Here is a 20,351-nt window from a genome sequence, read left to right on the forward strand (position 1 = left end):
CAATGAATATTTTGAGTTTTAGAATTTGATGAATATTCAGATTTCCAAATTATTTACTGTAAATTTTGTCAATGTATATTGTACTATGTTTTAAATTATAGTTGTGCACCACTGAGTTCACCACTCAGCGATAGCTTTGTATGCTGTCGCAGGTAAGAAAAGCATAGAGGAGTGAGTAAGTTTCTTTAAAGACACTTTCAGTTCAGCTCCAGGTATATTATAGGTATACCCATGTACATAGGTTTTGATGTATGCATGTAATAATATGTATGTAAATTATTTGAGCAGTTGTATAAAAACTCTTGCAAAATATTTTGGTATGTAATTAAATGTAAATTATTGTAAATGTAAATTTGAGATTTCATTTACTTGAATAGTTTTGTAATATAAATTTTGAGTCTTATAATCAATGAAATATTTCTTCATGATGAGATTAGTTTGAAAATGAATTGATTGTGTATTGAGAATTGAATTGTGAATTGAAATAAACTTTATTGGAGTTGTATTTGAGAAAACATATTGGGAGCATTTTTTTTTTGTAGGATTTGAGAACTGTTTTCTCAAAATACAGCCGGCACTTTGCCGAAATTTTGAAAAAAAAAAAAAATTTTATAACACTAGATTTTAATCTATGACTTAAATTTCACGAAAATTGTTTTAAAATCCCTTGTAGTATATTTAATGGATTATCGGTAGGAGAAGTATGGTAATTCATTAGGTATACTACGGGATCATATTACATCTTATAGGGGAGTAGGGTGTGACAACTTATCTTGGGACTTCCTTTTCTTGTTCCCTTTATTTTATTTTATTTTATTTATGTCTCTTTTGTCCTCTCCCCCAAGCTCATTCCTTTTGCTGGGTTAGAAATCCAAATTTTTCTTTTATTTCATTTGCACACTTGCATTCTTTCTTGAGTTCTACATCCTCTCTCAAATTTTTTTTTTTAATTTTTTTTTACCCTTAATATACTTTTTACTTATGCATTTAGCTTCCTCAAAAGGGTAGGGTAGGTGTTTTGGCTAGGGGCTAGGTAAATAATATGGGTAAGCAATAAATTCTAAGGGGTAAATATAGGCTTCAAGTTGGCTGCAAGGGATATATATTTTAATTAGGGGTGGTTAAGGCTTAGCGAGGCTATATATCAAAGAATGCCTTAATCATCTCTTTATCAAGCATATGCTAGGATTTCACCTCAATAGGTCCAAAAGACATGTTCTAGAGTTGGTGAGGCATTTTTAGGTTTGCTTGTATTTTAAAAGTTCTCTCTTAATTTTGCAAGTTCAATGTGACAGATTAATGACTATGAAGGGGTTTAACTAGTTTAACTCTACTTAGGTGATTTAACTTTTCACAAACAACATATTGAAGCCTTTTTGCCCATTCATTTATATTCATTCCTCTTTCTCAGAGAGTCCAATCATTAGCTCATCAAGGTTTTAGTTATAATTCTAAGTTAAAAGCCTTTTTAAGAAGTTCAAAATTTGTAAAAATTTTCTAGATTTTTGATACAAAAATATAATATAGACATAATAAGGTGATGAAATGCAATATTTGAATGCAATGCATAAAATGCACCCCCAAACTCAAATTTGACATTGTCCTCAAAGTCATCAAGATATCATAATCAGGTCAAGAGCAACATCATAAATGTAATAACAACGAAAAGCTAATGGATATAGAATACTCCCCCTTGAAGCGTGCCTTCCCTTGAAGATTTGTGAGTTTGATCTCCATTGCTCCTTTCAAGTGCTTCTTGAACCTACAAAGTGAAAAAACATCGAAATCAAGTTTGGGAGGGTGATAAAACAAAAGAAATAGACAAATGCAAAGATTAAATTTAAAACTTGGGTTGCCTCCCAAGAAACGCTAATTTAAGATCTTTAGCTCGACCCCTTTTGGAATTGCTACTCAAAGAGCGGTTTTCGCCCATAGTAGTTATCATGTAATATCACATATGGGTCTTGATTTGTGGTACCCTCAAGATTGGCAAGATCTGAATTAATATTGCACATAGCACGAACAACACATGGCTTGGAATGATATGCTTAGAAAGAGGACTGTTTTAGCTCATAAGGGATGTATGATGGTGTAGGAGGTGTCCATGATAGAAAAAGGGTCTTCTAGTGGTGTATGTGTAAGCATCATTAATGAACTTAAATTGATAGTCTCATCAATTTCTTCATCCACCACCTTTATCTCTGATTTGTCTTCATGGAAACACTCTTCCAATGATCCCCCAACTTTAAAGGAGTTGTTTCCTTCAGCTCTAGGTTTTACTTGTTCTTTAAGTAACTCCTGCTCTTTTGGGAATTCTACTGGTAAGTCATCTTCAAAGAAATTTTGTTCTTCAGGTTCAACTTCTTCTATAAGTTCAAATTCCAATGAAGCTTCTTCATTCTCCCAACTTTGTTCATTTGTTTCCTCCTCATAGAATGATAGCTCATTGTTCATTATAAGGTTGTTAAAATTTTCCAATGGAGCTACCATCTCTTCAAGTCCCACTCCCTTCTCTAATTGCAACTCAAATGGTTGGTGTGAAATATTATGTTGATAGATGTCTGGAGGGTATTGGTGACTCCAACCCTACAGTGAAGGGTCCCAATGCCAATGGTAATCAAAATCTGCCATGTCATTCAACAAGTGAATGGCATCCTGATGGTTTCTTTGAAGAACATGATCACTGGTAGCCCAAGCTCCATAATCTACCCAATTCATTGTCGCTTCATCCAGACCATTGTAGAAATTGAGAGTGAGTTCATAATTTGAAAGACAATGATTGGCAAATAGCTCTACCACTCATTGAATATTCTTTAAGCATTGTAAAATGGTTCATTGTGTTGTTGAATAAAACTTGTGAAGACTTGTTGATGAAACATCTCAATGTACCTACCTCACTAGAAAAATAAGCAAAAATAAAATTAGACAAGAAATAGACTATAAAAGAAATAAGAATGTCTAGAGTAACCAAATCACTAATCATTCAATATCAAGCACCGGTCCCCAGCAATAGCGCCAAAAACTTATTTCACTGGTTTTACAACCACCGCAAGTGCACGGATCGCTAACAAGTAATAAAGTGATGAGTAGAGTATCGTTCCCACGAGGACCATGTTGAGTACCAAACTATAGTAATTTTAATTATCTAGACGATCGAATTGTAGAGAAATAATGATTATATCTAAATTGAAAGAAATAAAATCTAAATAATTAACTAAAATAAAATATTAATGGACGAAGGCATTCTAGAGCTAGGGGTTCACACTTCAATCAATTTTAGAAACAATCTAATTCATTCAATAAATGGGAGATTAGTACTTTGATGGAAATTAATCATAAGTTATCTTAAGTCCTCTCTCAAGGCACTTAAGGTATATTTTAATTAACATAAACCCTACTTTTGTGGTGATTAAATTAATTAAAACCCTTTAAGATCTTTGATTAATTTTGGAACTCTACAAAAGTCATCAGCCTATCTCTAAGTCAGATTTCCTAGGTTTAAAATCCTAATTTTCTAATATTAATCTTCATCTTTCAATCCTTCAATTAATAGCTATAATTAATACTAAGTGGGTACCAACACATATCATGCATTAAGATCACAAGAGATTGAATCAAAGAATAAAATACCTAATGTATAAATTCAAACCAGATCCATAATGAAATTGAGAGTGTTACACCCTAACCCTAGAATAAAGAACCTACTCATCCATGATGAGTTTTACAATCAATATTATAAAAGGATAAAGAGAAGACATGAGAAGAAAATAGAGTGAAAGAACCCAGAAAAAGAATTACAGCCTTGGACTTTTGGAACTTCAGCTGAAAATCCCTTTTAGCAATCTTGCAGATCTTGTTTCTCCCTTGCTTCCCTTGAGGTTGATGTGCCTCCTTGAATGTAAATCAGCTCTTGAATGTTAATTCTCCTCCTCGAATGTAAATTCTCTCCTCCCCTTCAATTCCTGACTTGTTATATTTATATTTGGTGTAAAAACCCTAATTTAAGAGTCTTAGAAGCATTAGGAGTCCATCCGAGTCGAGTTGGAGCGAAGAAAAGTCGCACCAGAATTGCTATCAGGGGACTTTACATGGGCTGTGTAGTGATACACGCCCCGTGTAAATTTTTGCCACTTCATTTTTCACATTTTCTTCAGTCCAGAGAGTTACACGGGGTCCAGGAAGTTACACGGGGCAAGTTACATGGCCCGTGTACTGCTTCTGGCCCTGTATTCTTCACGTTTTGACCTCAAGATCTCTTCTAAACTCATCTTTTATTCTAAAACCACATAAAAACAACTGATAAAATATAGAAATCAATGAATTGAGTCAGATTAACATGCTTTCTAAAATAATAATAAAAACATATAAAAATAAACATAAAAGAATACTAAATGCTAACAAAATACAATGGATGTTAACCTTAAATGTCTATATAATTTGATGCAATCACTAATCAATTTATATCAAATATAAATTAATTAATTAATCTCTATTAATTAATTTCTCATAATTAAATTCATATTTAAACACTTTAAATATAAATTTAACTTATACTATACATCTAATAACCTAGATTTGGTTTCAAGCCATGCTAGGGACTTTGCAATCTAATTGCAAACTAAACTTATTTAATTAATCAATTAAACTCTTTAACTAATTAATTAAATCACATTTAACTTGGTGATTGCTTGTGTATGTGTGTGACTCACTAGGCTCATCACTAATTGGCAATGAGATATGATATTAACTCTTAATATCATCAGAACTCTTTCTTACCATAAATGATTTCTCTAAATCATTTTATGCACCTCATAGACTATGGTTAACATCTAGTATAGCATGCCATGGTTACCCAATTAGTAATAAGGTTTACCTTAAATGAACCTATAATCATATGTTACCATGCGCTAGAATCTCTCTGTTACAAAATCCCAATTCAAGTTGGTGTCATGGTTTATGTCAAACCCCATTTACTATGAATATTATATTCTTTTTTAATTCCAGTTCTTGATTAAAAAGAATTTCTCATCAGAAACTCTTTTCTGATTAAATCTATCTGTCCTGGCCAGGAACTTGAAACATCAAGAATAATTAAATGAACATAGAATTTTATCCCTATTTACTTAGGGTAACAGATTCCATCTTGATCAACACTTATCTCCATATATAACTGGTAGGAGCCAACACATGCCCATATACCCATACACAGTATAAGTATGAAAGCAGTATCAAACTCAAAACACCTATATATAAGATAACTGTGCTATTTCAGGTCTAAAGATTATATGCACTGATATGATTTATGACAATGCATTGACAAGAGTAAACTCCATGTGCTTGTCATAAATGTTACTAGTTCGGCCTACTTATCATGCATAAGTGCCTATCATGTTTGTTATATAGCATGAGACTCACCATTCCATCTTATTTACATTTCGTATAAATAACTTGGGAATAAACAAGATTACAATCTTTGTGGAAAAGTCATGTCTTTATTGTGAAATACCCTCAATTGTGAACCAATTTATGATACTTTGTGCTAGAAATACTATCACTTATATTCTTAACAACTTAAGAATATAATTTCTAACAAAATATCAATGGACCTTTTCTATTACACATAAATATATTATATAAACGGAAAAGTGAAAATGCCTTTTATTAATAAAATATGTACAAGATACATACTAAATGATATGCTCTAGGGCATACTACAAACAGAAGGTGCCAAGAAAGTAGAAAGGGGAGAATCTAGCGAGAAGAGAGATAAGGGTGAATTGCTACTGCAAATGATGAAACAAAGTGAATATGATGTGATAGAATAGCTGAAAAGGACACTAGCTAGAATCTCACTTTTGTCGTTAATTTTGAGTTCAGATGTACATCGTCAAGCATTATAAAAAGTGTTGAGCTAGGCCTATGTAACTCCTGATATCACACCAGACCAGTTTAAAAAGATTATTGGATAAATTCAAGCCTCTAATTTTGTCACCTTTTCTAATGGCGAGATTAACCCTTGCTAGTCTAAAGCACATTAAGGCTTTACATGTGAGGATGAAATGTAAAGGATTTATGGTGGCTAAGGTTCTAATAAATAATAGTTCTGTTGCCAAGTGCCACTTTGGCTAGACTTTTGATAGAACCATCATTCATGCATTTTAGCAACATGATAATTAGAGCTTTTGATGGAACCAAAAGAGATGTGTAAGGAAACATTAAGTTGCCACTCCAAATTGGGGCATGCACTTTTGATGTCACTTTTCAAGTAATGAATATCAAACTAGCTTATACCATGTTATTAAGAAGACCCTGGATCAATGTAGCCAATACAGTACCCTTTTCTTTGTATCAAAGAATCAAGTATGTTATTAATGGTAAGATAGTAACTCTTAGAGGGGAAGAAACTATGTTGGTTACTAAGCCTCAGTTTGTCCCATATATAGAAACAACCGAACAAGCATTTGAAAGCTCTTTTCAAGCATTGGATTTACATAGGATGCCCAAGAATGAATAGGGGGTGTCTGGTATGGTGGCAAAGGTCATGCTCAAGAATGGATATGAAGAGAGAAAAGGATTGGGTGCCAAGCTACAAAGAATTATAGAACCCATAGCTATCACAAGAAGAGAAGGGCACTTCAGGTTAAGGTATGACGAAGATGCCTTACTGAGTGGGAGATTCATAATGAGATATATGCTTTGCAACCAATGCTTTGATTAGTTTTATAAAGAAAAGATGGTTGTCCCTCAGATTGAAGACATTTTCCTTTCGGTTGCTAAAATTGCCCATTCCTGCCAGTCATTCAGGAAATTAGAAAAGAATTGAAGGAATCTCTGTTAGAATTGTCCATCAATGTTCTACAACCAGGTTTCGTGCTAGATATACTAATTGTGCCAATGGAAAAAGGTCAAGAGCTTGACAATTGGGAGGCAGAAGATGTTCTAGTGCTCTTTTTAAAGTAATACACACACACACACACACACACACACACACACACACATATAGATATTGTTATCAACACTTGATCGCTTAGTCCATGGTGTCAAGTGGAACTTTAAGTAAATGGACCTTATGATATGATTAAATATGTAACACCCTCCCGGTAGCAACTCCGTACATTCTACTGTTCCGGTGACCGGTGTCGGTCCGGACAGCTAGAACGTCCGAAAAAATATTTAAACTAAAGTCAGGAACCATAATTAACTCAAATATTAATAAGAAAAATTTAGGAAAAATTTTTGAAATAAAATACAACCAAGTTAAACGAGCCGGTGCCCAAGCGATGGGTAACCAGAGTGAAGTTGCGGTTCTCGCAACGAGGAGTCCTAGACCCGGGGAAAAATTCATAAAATAATTTTTGGGACTCCAGAGAAGGGTCATTGAGGTTCCTATGGCATTAGAATGCCAAGAAAATATTTAGAAAAATTTTTCAATCGGTACAGACAATTTTGACCCGTTAAGCCAAACGGAGGGCATTTTGGTCATTTCGCCTTCAGAGACGATTTTTGGCCGACTTGTCCAGTTGAGTAAATAATTATTATGACATAAAATATGAATTAAGGTTGATGAAAAATTAATTTAAAGTTAGTAGAAAAGAAAAGAAAAGAAAAATAAAGAAAATTAGGGATAATGACATCACATGATGTCATTATCTTACTCCCAACCAATCACAAGTTAACAAGCATTCTTAAAACATTTAAAAGATACAAAATGGACCAAAAATTCTGGTCATCTTCTTCTTCTTCTTCCTCAAAACATGACCTCTCTTCCATAGCCCTCCATAAAAAATTTCTTGCATCATTTCCATTTTCCCATGAATTTCCACTATAAAACCTTAGACACCTTTCATTAAAATTTGTCCATACCTCTTGGGGAAGTGTTTGGCAGCCTAGAAAAGGAAGAAAAGTGAAGTTTGAGCTTGGAAAATTCTGCCCTACAAGAGGTTAGTTTACTTATATACCTTAAGCTCTTTATTTCCATGTTAGTGACTTGAATTGAGTAAGAATTTGTGAATTAAATGAACTAAATATATGTGTATGTCCACCATGAATTTCGGCAGCCCTAAGGAAGGAACAATGATGGAGTGTTTTTGATGGTTTTAATGGACTTAAAATGAATTACAGATTATGTTTAAGGTGTATATACACATATAGAATGAATGAAAGTGCTTAACTAGGTGTATGGGAGAATTGAAAGGGAAAATTAGGGTTTTGGGAGTGAAAAATTGGACTTGGCTTATGAAATGATTAATGGACATTCTAATGGTCAATTAGTGACCATTTGAGGCAAGTTAATCATAATTTGAAGTGAGCTAATGTATGGCAAATTGAAATGGGAAGGCTGCCTAGAGACAGCAGCAATGAGGCTGTGATTCCAGCCCATTTAGACAGCCATAACTTTGGCTGTGTAGGTCCAATTTGTGTTTGGCCAATTGGACATGAAACTAGACTTATAATGGCACAATTTTTCTGAAGAAACCATGCCCAAAAGACCAAAGCAAGTGGACCAAAAGTTGGCCCCAATCCGGATACCCTGCAACAGCACCTGCAGAAATGACCAAATGAACAGTAACTGTTCATTTGGCCATAACTCACTGTAGATATGGTCAATTGACCTGAAATTTTTACAGCAACAAGTTAAGACATAGAAAAACAACTTTCATGAAGAAACCTATCCCAAATTATGACTAGAACCTATCCAACAAGACAGTGGCAGTCACTGTTCATGGTACTATAGATTTGGTAATTCTGCAGTTCTTCTAATCCGGCCAACTGTGGTTTTTGGACCATAACTGGAGTTACAAAACTCCAAATGGAGTGATTTAAAAAAAGAAATTCAACTAGACAAAATAAGAAACAACTTTCATGTTTACCATTTCCTCAAATTCCCACTGCAACAGTGCTTAATGGAACAGTAAAGTTAGGCTTCAAAAACTGAAAATTCTGCTTCCCTTGGTTTAAGTTAAGAAATGGTATTAATGCTTAATGCCAACAAGTTTTCAATGCAAAATGTGGTATGTTGGGTGTGTTAAAATCAATGTACCTATTTTCTATCTAAAAGTCAACATTTTTGTTGATCAATAAGGTGAATAGTGACACCAAAACTTGAAAATTCAAAATTTGAAATTAGAAATGCATCTAGGGGACTTTAAATTGCAATTGGCAATTAATACTAGCAAATGTAAAACTAAAAATGTGGGATCTTGGTGTAATTAGAATTAATATATCCATTAAGTATAAAAAGGTCAACATTTTGGGTTGACTAGTAAGGTGAATAGTAATCAAAATGATTAGTAAATTAAGATGAAGACCTAGAACCAATTCTAAGCTTAAATGCTTAGAATTGTATGACAAATGTGGACTATGCAACCTAGTCAAAATTGTTAAAAAGAAATTAAGGCCATAAATTTGAAATCCATGAAATATTTATGGATTACTTGAAACATGAAAAATAAATCACCAAATTGATGTGAATAATTAGTTAGGGCTTATATGCCCATCACAAATGGAATTCATAACATATTAATAACTCAACTTGAAATATAAAAATTGTAATTACATGAGTAGATTCTTGAATGTATAAATGAGAAAAGAAAAATGTTTTGAGTACAATGGTATAAAAGGATAATTGATGTGAATTGTGATCATATAAATGATCAAATGAATGTATGAATTATAATAGAAATTTATCATGAAATAATGAAGTCATAAAATACAATATATTAATATTTAATGATATTATGTGCCCTTGTATTGCCTAGACATGTGTATCAGATTGGATAGTTTGGCATGTTAATAGGGTATTGTTTTAGCAGTACTACAAAAAGCTTTATGCCTATATTCATAGCTCTATGCCCATATTCATGGCTCTTATGCCCGTATTCATGGCTTTTATGCCCGATTATGTGATATCATGGCTTTTTAGCCATACTGACTGCATACGTGGTTGACGTTCTGCGTCCCATGGTATGACGGCCCAAGGCACCGCGGTGTCCAGAGCCAACGACCAGTTATCCAGTTTAGTCAGCCTGTCGTAGGTTACTTGGGCAGTGTAATTTATTAAAATAAATTAAGACTATTAGTAATTAAAAATATTAGAAATCAAATAAATGAGTTAATAAGACTTCAAAAGAATTAGTTACAATTATGAAATGATCCAAACCACATAAAAATTGTTAAGTAAAATGATAAAAGAGTTGCAAAAATAGGGATAATTAACTAAATATTTTAAATGTACCTTCTATTGCCATATAAATATAAACTGAGTATTTTTATTAATTCTGTATGTTGTACATTATCCCTGTGAATTTCGGAATTAAACGCTTTCAAAGCGAAACAAATGAGAACAAAAGATAATTAATATTAGACACATTGTATTAAATTAAATTGATTCTTAAATATTCAAATTATGCTTCGTTCTTTCTTTATTTGTATATTTTATTTTCTTATTCTATTATTGCACCACTAAGCAGCAATGCTTAGCGCGATGGATTTGTTTCCTCGCGCAAGTACTTTGACTAAGATTTTTGGAGTCTAGATCTGCAGAAGTGGCTGGAGTATTCAAGGTTGTCACCTCCTCAGCAATGCATGTAGATAGGGCCCATATAGATCATATTTTGTATTTAGTATAAAATGCTAGATATTGTATTATAATGTAGATTATGAGCAGGTAATTAATAGAAATGTAATGTAATTTAATAAATTAGTTTTTTCATATGTAATTAATTTATATATCATGTAAATTATGAAATTACGTAAATTAAAGAAATTTGAAAATTTTACTTATGTGATTTGAGCATGAATGAGATTGTATGGATTCGAAGACAGATTTGAAATATATAGATAATGCATGGAAATGAATATGAAATTGAGATATATGAATGAGATGTGAATTATGAGATGGTTATGAAAATAATTGATGAGATTTTATTTGTAAAATATTATTGAAACTTTCAAACAGGTAAATAGTATAATACGTCAACTGGTAATAAAATAGGGGAAACTCCGCTGGTTTCTCCGTCGAAAAATTTATTAATATTAAAATATATCGAGATCAAAATATGAAAGGAATAAAGTAAGATAAGATAGGGTGCTCCGGCACCGAATGTAGCACACTTTGCTCGGCTACACTGTAGTCGAGTGAGGGGTGTTACATTTATTGGTATCAGAGCGCGGTTTAGGCATTCCTAGGCATAGATAGATAGAATAAGATTGTGTGCATAACATGCATTGCATTTATATGAGTTGAGGTGACACTAATGCAGATCTGTTTTCTTGGTTATTTTAGGTTAAGGTATGGACTCAGAATCGCAGAGGGCAGTAGAAGAAGAAGTAGTAAGTCGTATCCCGACTGGGAGTGATATTGGAAATCAGGGAGATCCTGCTCCACCAGTGCAAGAGGTGCCTGTACAACCCCAACAGGCCTTGTTTGAGCAGATGACTGAATTCTTCGGACAGATGATCAAGTTATTCCACCATCGCTTCAATGGAAATCACCTCTAGGAAAAATTAGGAAATATGGAGCTGTAGATTTCAATGGTAGAAAGGAAGACGATTCTGTAGCAGCTGAGTATTGGTTAGAAAGGACTAAAAGAGTCTTGCAGCAGCTCTATTGCACACCAGAACAGAGTTTGGAGTGTGCAGTTTCATTGTTACAAGAAGCTGCATATCGATGGTGGGATGTCGTAACCAAGGTAGTGCCACCAGCTGACGTAACTTGGGAATTCTTTCTGATAGAGTTCAGAAAGAAATATATTAGCTGTGTTCATGAAGAGGAACAGAAGAGGAGTGGTGATCAGCAAAAGAGGAAATTTGGACAGTCTAGTAATAAGAGGCCGAGAGAACAATTAAGTCAGACATTTGATCAAAGTAGGAGATCCAGACCCAGGCCTATACCCAGAAGAGATCAACTAAAAATTCTAGTAGTGAGTGCGTCAGGACTAGCAAGAAAATGTGGTCATTGTAACAAGTGGCATAAAGGTGAATGTAGGGGATTGACTGCAGCCTGTTATAGATGTGGGGCCATAGACCATCGTCTGAAAGATTGTCCTAAGAAGAATTTACCACGGACCCAGACAGAGGTCGTGGAAGGACCAAGTACAACAGTAACACCACTTCCAAATGTTACCCAAGTCGGAGAGGAACAAGAAGCCCCAGATGTGAATTTGAGGTAAAGTATTTCCTTTATGATATGCCTAAGTGTATAATAATAGATTCAAAAAAAAAAAAACTAAATAGTACCATATATACAAAAGAAGTAGACAGATGGAGTAATAGAAAGGTAAAAGGATTATCTCAGAACCTAAAACACCCAGTAAATTTTGAGGACGAAATTTAAATTAGAGGGAAAGAATTGTAACACCCTCCCGGTAGCAACTCCGTACATTCTACTGTTCTGGTGACCGGTGTCGGTCCGGACAGCTAGAACGTCAGGAAAAATATTTAAACTAAAGTCAGGAACCATAATTAACTCAAATATTAATAAGAAAAATTTAGGAAAAATTTTTGAAATAAAATACAACCAAGTTAAACGAGCCGGTGCCCAAGCGATGGGTAACCAGAGTGAAGTTGCGGTTCTCGCAACGAGGAGCCCTAGACCTGGGGAAAAATTCATAAAATAATTTTTGGGACTCCAGAGAAGGGTCATTGAGGTTCCTATGGCATTAGAATGCCAAGAAAATATTTAGAAAAATTTTTCAATCGGTACAGACAATTTTGACCCGTTAAGCCAAACGGAGGGCATTTTGGTCATTTCGCCTTCAGAGACGATTTTTGGCCGACTTGTCCAGTTGAGTAAATAATTATTATGACATAAAATATGAATTAAGGTTGATGAAAAGTTAATTTAAAGTTAGTAGAAAAGAAAAGAAAAGAAAAATAAAGAAAATTAGGGATAATGACATCACATGATGTCATTATCTTACTCCCAACCAATCACAAGTTAACAAGCATTCTTAAAACATTTAAAAGATACAAAATGGACCAAAAATTCTGGTTATCTTCTTCTTCTTCTTCCTCAAAATGTGACCTCTCTTCCATAGCCCTCCATAAAAAATTTCTTGCATCACTTCCATTTTCCCATGAATTTCCACTATAAAACTTTAGACACCTTTCATTAAAACTTGTCCATACCTCTTGGAGAAGTGTTTGGCAGCCTAGAAAAGGAAGGAAAGTGAAGTTTGAGCTTGGAAAATTCTGCCCTACAAGAGGTTAGTGCACTTATACACCTTAAGCTCTTTATTTCCATGTTAGTGACTTGAATTGAGTAAGAATTTGTGAATTAAATGAACCAAATATATGTGTATGTCCACCATGAATTTCGGCAGCCCTAAGGAAGGAACAATGATGGAGTGTTTTTGATGGTTTTAATGGACTTAAAATGAATTAGATATTATGTTTAAGGTGTATATACACATATAGAATGAATGAAAGTGCTTAACTAGGTGTATGGGTGAATTGAAAGGGAAAATTAGGGTTTTGGGAGTGAAAAATTGGACTTGGCTTATGAAATGATTAATGGACATTCTAATGGTCAATTAGTGACCATTTGAGGCAAGTTAATCATAATTTGAAGTGAGCTAATGTATGGCAAATTGAAGTGGGAAGGTCGCCAGAGACAAAGAAAGAATGAGGCTGTGATTCTAGCCCATTTAGACAGCCATAACTTTGGCTGTGTAGGTCCAATTTGTGTTTGGCCAATTGGAAATGAAACTAGACTTATAATGGCACAATTTTTCTGAAGAAACCATGCCCAAAAGACCAAAGCAAGTGGACCAAAAGTTGGCCCCAATCCGATACCCAAAGAACAAAGACTGCGAGAATGACCAAATGAGCCATAACTCACTGTAGATATGGTCAATTGACCTGAAAGTTTTACAGAAACAAGTTAAGACATAGACAAACAACTTTCATGAAGAAACCTACCCCAAATTATGACCAAAACCTATCCAACAAGACAGTGGCAATCACTGTTCATGGTACTGTAGATTTGGTAATTCTGCAGTTTTTCTAATCCGGCCAACTGTGGTTTTTGGACCATAACTGGAGCTACAAAACTCCAAATGGAGTGATTTAAAAAAGGAAATTCAACTAGACAAAATAAGGAACAACTTTCATGTTTACCATTTCCTCAAATTCCCACTGCAACAGTGCTTAATGGAACAGTAAAGTTAGGCTTCAAAAACTGCAAATTCTGCTTCCCTTGGTTTAAGTTTAGAAATGGTATTAATGCTTAATGCCAACAAGTTTTCAATGCAAAATGTGGTATGTTGGGTGTGTTAAAACCAATGTACCTATTTTCTATCCAAAAGTCAACATTTTTGTTGACCAATAAGGTGAATAGTGACACCAAAACTTGAAAATTCAAAATTTGAAATTAGAAATGCATCTAGGGGACTTTAAATTGCAATTGGCAATTAATACTAGCAAATGTAAAACTAAAAATGTGGGATCTTGGTGTAATTAGAATTAATATATCCATTAAGTATAAAAAAGTCAACATTTTGGGTTGACTAGTAAGGTGAATAGTAATCAAAATGATTAGTAAATTAAGATGAAGACCTAGAACCAATTCTAAACTTAAATGCTTAGAATTGTATGACAAATGTGGACTATGTGTAACACCCCTAAGTTCGGTAGTGCGTTCTGCTGCTCCGGTGACCAGTGTTGTCCGAACAGCTAGGATGCCTAGAACCACACTTCGTTATGAGTGAGGAGACATAAAATAATGAAATACAAGAAAAGAAAATACCAGAAAAATAAAGGAAAAATAATAGCAAAGAAAGGTAACCAAGTTAAGCGAGTCGAGAACCCTAGCGATGGGTGACCGCATCGGGAAGTCACGGCGTGGACCGTTGACTAGCCCTGGACTGCGGGGAACCCTGGAAAACATTTTTCGGACTTAAATAGACCCTTGTTGAAGAATAAATGTCATTAGAAAGATCGAAGAAAAATTAAATAATTAGTACAAAGAAAAGTGAGAAATCGAAAAACAGACAAAGCTCTGTTATTCTAAAAATCTGAATGCAACGCGAACAGGGGCATTATGGTCATTTGACATCCCGAATTGTCTTTTGACCTAAATGTCCATTAAAAATAAATAATATTACACTTAGAAAATGAAATAAAAATTAATTTGGTGGTACCTAAAGTAAATAACAAAAATTAAAGGTTAAATGTGGAATAAGTGGGAGTTAAGTTTATAATATGATTAAATTTATGAGTGGACCACTAATGAATAAAATAAACACATAATGGGGCAGCTGTAACTCCATTATCCAGGCTGAAATGTTCATCTTCTCCAAAACACCAAACCAGCCGAATTGAAGAAGGGAAGAAACCACCATGGGCGTTTTGCATGAGCTCTCCTAACTCCTCCATTTCAACTCCAATCACTCAGGGTTCTTCATGAAAGTTTGTCTACACATCATAAGGAAGAGCTTGATACCAAATTTAAGAAGTTTAATCAAGGTTTGGCAAGTTCCAACCATAAGGTAAGTTAGCATTTTTGAAGATAGCTTTGTTAAACTTTGTGTTCATGTTATGGGTGTTGGTTTTGTGAAGAAAATTTTCAAGTTTGAAGAGTTATTGAGATGTCCATTTTGGACAGCCATGGAGTTATGTATTTGATGAAATATTTGTGCATATATTTGATGAGAATTATGTTGGTTATGGTGATTTAATGTCCTAGTAAATTATTCCATATGTATATGGTGAATTTTGCACTTGGGATGGAAATTGATGAATTGTATGATATTTTGGTGTTGAGGAAGTTTTCGGCAGCCTTGAGATTCTTGGATAAATGTATATGTTCATGAAAGTATTGGCAGAATATTGACCTTGAGAATTGATGGATATGTGTATAGATTGATTGTGTAAGTGTATGTAAAAATTTGTAATGCTTAGGGTATATGTGATTGTACTTAGAACTTTTAAATGTGAGTTTAATTGGTGTATTGAGGATAATTGCAATCTGCCCAAAGTGACATTTAAGTGAAGTGGAATATGGTTTTTGGTAATGTACCAAAACAGAAATTGTAAGGGGAGTAGACATATAGCAATTAAATGTGTAATGGATACATGTATAAGCAAAGTAATTAAAGGCAGTATGCAATTTAGTCAATAACTTTAAATGTGTAACCTCAATTGGTATGAGACCAATTGGAGGTGAAACTAGGCACAAAATGTGCCAACTTTCATTGAGAAAGCATACCAAAATTCTGCTTGCAAGGTGACATGAAAAATGACCAATTCGGATTAAGTGCAAGTGAAACCTGAAAACTGACCAATTGGGCAGCAGTTAGTGTATAGGCCATAACTCACTCAAAACAGGTCCAATTGACCTGAAATTTTAAACATGAATAGTTAAGACCCACACCTACAAGTCTTATGAAGACACCAAAGCCCAGAAATGACCAGAAGTAAGTCAAAAAGCTTGCACAAGTTCTGGTCCAAAAACTGGCTGAACCAAAGTTGACCAAATTTGACCTAAAATGACCTAATTTGATGCCATTTGACCAGCAATAGTAAAATGACCATAACTTGGTCTACATAACTCGGATTGACCTCAAATTTTGCCCTGCGTGCAATAAGACATAGATCTACAAGTTTGTAGTTTTGACCGAAACCCGAAAATCGAGGGAACTATGTCGTCTGGCTAGGTCAAACTAGTATACCGGAATCCAGCAAGTTGCATTAAAATGCACTAAACAAGGAAATGAGTTTGGTAAAACGTACCAACCCTAAAACCCTATCGAATGTGACATATTAATGACACTAAAACCTAATTTACCTAAAACGCATCGAGGGTCGGTATATTAGGTGATTGAGCAAATAATAGCCTTCAGTGAATTAATTATCGAACATTATCGTTAGAGACAGTTTAATTTAGTACTGAAACACTTCAAATTGTGTTTCTCAGTTACCAAAGACTCAGGAAAAGGGAAGGAAACACTGAGTCCGGACTCAGAGACAATTATCGAGGTTTGTGCATAACTAGTTTTCAACTGATTTTACTCTGAATAAGATTTCATATGATTAATTGTATGTTATTGATTTAAATTGTGTTTGTGCACAACTAGTTTTCAACTGATTTTACTCTGAATAAGATTTCATATGATTAATTGTATGTTATTGATTTAAATTGTGTTTGTGCACAACAGTATTTCTTTTGAATTTTTCAATTGAAATGAATTATGACTATTTGTACATTATTGTTTTAAATTGTGGAAATGTGTTTGAATGGATATTTATTGCTTGAAAAGCATTGTAAATGATTTGATGGATACTATTGATTGAAAATCAATCGTAAATGGTTTTGTGGAAATTAAAGATAATTATGAATTGTGTTGCCATTTTGTGAATGAAATTATAACTTTGGAAATTTATTGGATTCTCACGAATCATTTGAATAAAATGTTTGGAATTGATTTTGTGTTCACACTTAGCATGACAGTATCATATCATTCCTTCTCCTTTTATGGGGTTGTGATCGTTTATTTTCCTTCTCCATTTATGGAGTCGTGATCGTTTATTTTTCTCCCTCTCTGATTTACCAGTTGAGGTGATCGGATGAGTACTCATTATATAGCTAGCTCCCTTCCTCATTGATTTCGATTAGTGGGGTTGTGATTGCTTTGTCGTGGTGTACAACGCGGAATTGATCGGAAATTTGTGTCATGGCTTAAGTTGTGAATGAATTGGCAACACTGTATTCTTAACTTATTCGACTAAATTGTGTTGTTATGCGATTTGATAATTTGTGAAATGAAGTTAAATTCTTATTGACATTTACTGTCTTTCGAATTTAACTATGTTTTGATTATTGAGATTTATTGTGAGATTGTGAAATGAATTTAAACTCTTATTAACATATACTGTCTTTTGAATTCAACCATGATCTGACTTTCTGAAATTTATTGTGATATTGAGAAATGGAGTTTAAATTCTGGTTGACAATTATTGTCTTGAAATTAACTATGGTTTTAAGTATCCACTATTTATTTGAATTATGAATTGTGATTTAAATTGTATTTAGTTAATGTTGTGCACCACTGAGACATTGTCTCAGTGATAGCTTTTTATTGCTGTCGCAGGTAGACAAACAGACAGTGCAGCAGACTAGGCTGCTAGTACCTCTAGCGAGAGACTACCGGGTATAATGAGTACACTAATATTTTGTATTTTGTAATGTAATGTATGTTCACTGTATGTACATATTGTTATTGGTTTTGAGCAGTTGTACATAAAAATTGTACATTGAAGTTGCAAAAAAAAATTACTGTGAATTTGACTTGAGAAATGTGTTGTGTTGAGAAAAATGTTGGAGCTAAGATTTGGAAAAATTATTGAAGTGCTTTTTTACAGGTCTTCTGAAGAACTGTTTTATCCAAAATACAGATGGCACTCTGCCAAAATTTTTACAGAAATTCCAAAAAATTCAAATGTGTTAGTTCTATCACTTCAGTTCAAAAAGGTTTTTAACACCTGTAAATAGTGCTCACCACTGTAAAAGAAGTAATAAAAGTTTTTAAAATCCCTTGTAGTGTATTTAATGGATTATCAGTAGATGGAGTTGGTAATTCATTAGGTATACTACAGGATCATGTTATGCCTTACAGAGGGGTAGGGTGTGACATGTTTTAGTGGTATCAGAGTAAAGTTTTTAAATTCTGTTTTCACCTGTTATTTGAATATTCTTTCTTCATAGTACAACTGCTCAATATCATTGTTTGATACATACAGTACATTACATTATAAATATGCACTAACGGGAGGAAATCTCCTTGTGTTATTGGTTCAGGAGATCTAAAATCCTCGCATTGAATATGGAAGAGGGTGATCGTTCAGTCGATCAATCTATTGAGGCTGAGGTGCAAGGGGATGCCCCAGGCCTACACAATGTCAGTGGTTCAAAGAACACCACCGCAGCATCGCAGCTCTCGCTCGTCACAGATGGTCGCAATGTTCCAACAAATGGCTGGTAATGTACCTACTCAAGTCCCAATACAGACACCAGTGGTACAACCACAATCTCCTACTAGGCAGTATGACAAATTGATGAAGTATGGGGCTACAGAGTTTAAGGGGACAGTAGATCCTCTAGAAGCTGAACAGTGGTTAGAAAGGATGGACAGGGTATTCAAGAAATTACATTGCACGGAGGAGCTCAGATTTGAATACTCTGTATCTTTGTTACAAGGAGATGCTTATGACTGGTGGAAAACCATTCCCCACAGTCTGGTAGAACCTGCAGTGCTAACATGGAATGATTTTCTCAGGGAATTCAGACAAAAATATGTCCCTGATGCTTATGTAGACCAGAAGTTATAAGAATTCCTAAGTTTAAAATAGGGGAGCAGATCAGTGGCTGAATATGAAAGGGAATTTTCCCGTCTGAGCCATTATGCAGCGAGTTTACTTTCTACCAGCAGGGAGAGATGCAAGAGGTTTGAAACTGGCTTGAAGCCCAGTATCAGATTACAAGTAGTAGGCTTCAAACACACTAACTTCTCTGAACTTATTTCTCAAGCGCTAGAGTTGGAAAGAATTGAGTTTGAAGCTGCTCCTGAGAAAAAGAGATCAGAGAAGACAGAGGAAGAGGGAAAATTTGTAGAACAAAGTTCCATTGGTCATACTGGGAAGAGGAAGAACCATGGGGGACATGGCAGAGGTGGCAAGAAATCTGGTAGGGGAAGATATTCAGGACAGGGACCTCCCCTATCTGGTCAGCAGAGTACCAGAAGTTCCTACCATTCCCGCCAATGTGAAAATTATGGAAGATATCATGGTGGGATATGCTATAAGGCTATTGGAGCCTGTTATAACTGTGGAGGCACAGGACACTTTGCCAAGGATTGCACCAGTAGTCGCAGAGTTGGACCACCTCCTACTACTGCAGAAGGGTCGATTGAGCCACATCACTGTAAGCTCACAACCACCTAGCGGAGGTAGAGGCGGGGTAGAGGTAGCCCAGTGACAGCCAAGGCACGGTAAATTATTCAGAGCAAGACAGGTGCTGCAGTTAGAGTCTATGCAATGAGACAGAGGAAGAGGCGAGACATCGACGTTGTGGTGGTACCTTCTCAAAATTTAACCAACATTTGTATGTGTTATTTGATACGGGTTAAACACATTCTTATGTGAGTGCTAGCATCATTGATTGCATTGTTGTTCCATGTACAAAAATGGACTTTGAGGTGCTAGTAACAAGTCCGCTAGGACAGGAGGTCAGGGAAATAAATTTTGATACGTTAGTGATTAGTCCTTTAGGATAGGGATTGTGATAATAAGTGAAATTAGTTTTGGAAGAGTTTATCGGCGAAAAGTATTTCCTGACACACCATAAATTATAAAGC

The sequence above is a fragment of the Hevea brasiliensis genome, chromosome 14, assembly GCF_030052815.1.
Source record: "Hevea brasiliensis isolate MT/VB/25A 57/8 chromosome 14, ASM3005281v1, whole genome shotgun sequence".
In the NCBI taxonomy this organism is placed as follows: domain Eukaryota; kingdom Viridiplantae; phylum Streptophyta; class Magnoliopsida; order Malpighiales; family Euphorbiaceae; genus Hevea; species Hevea brasiliensis.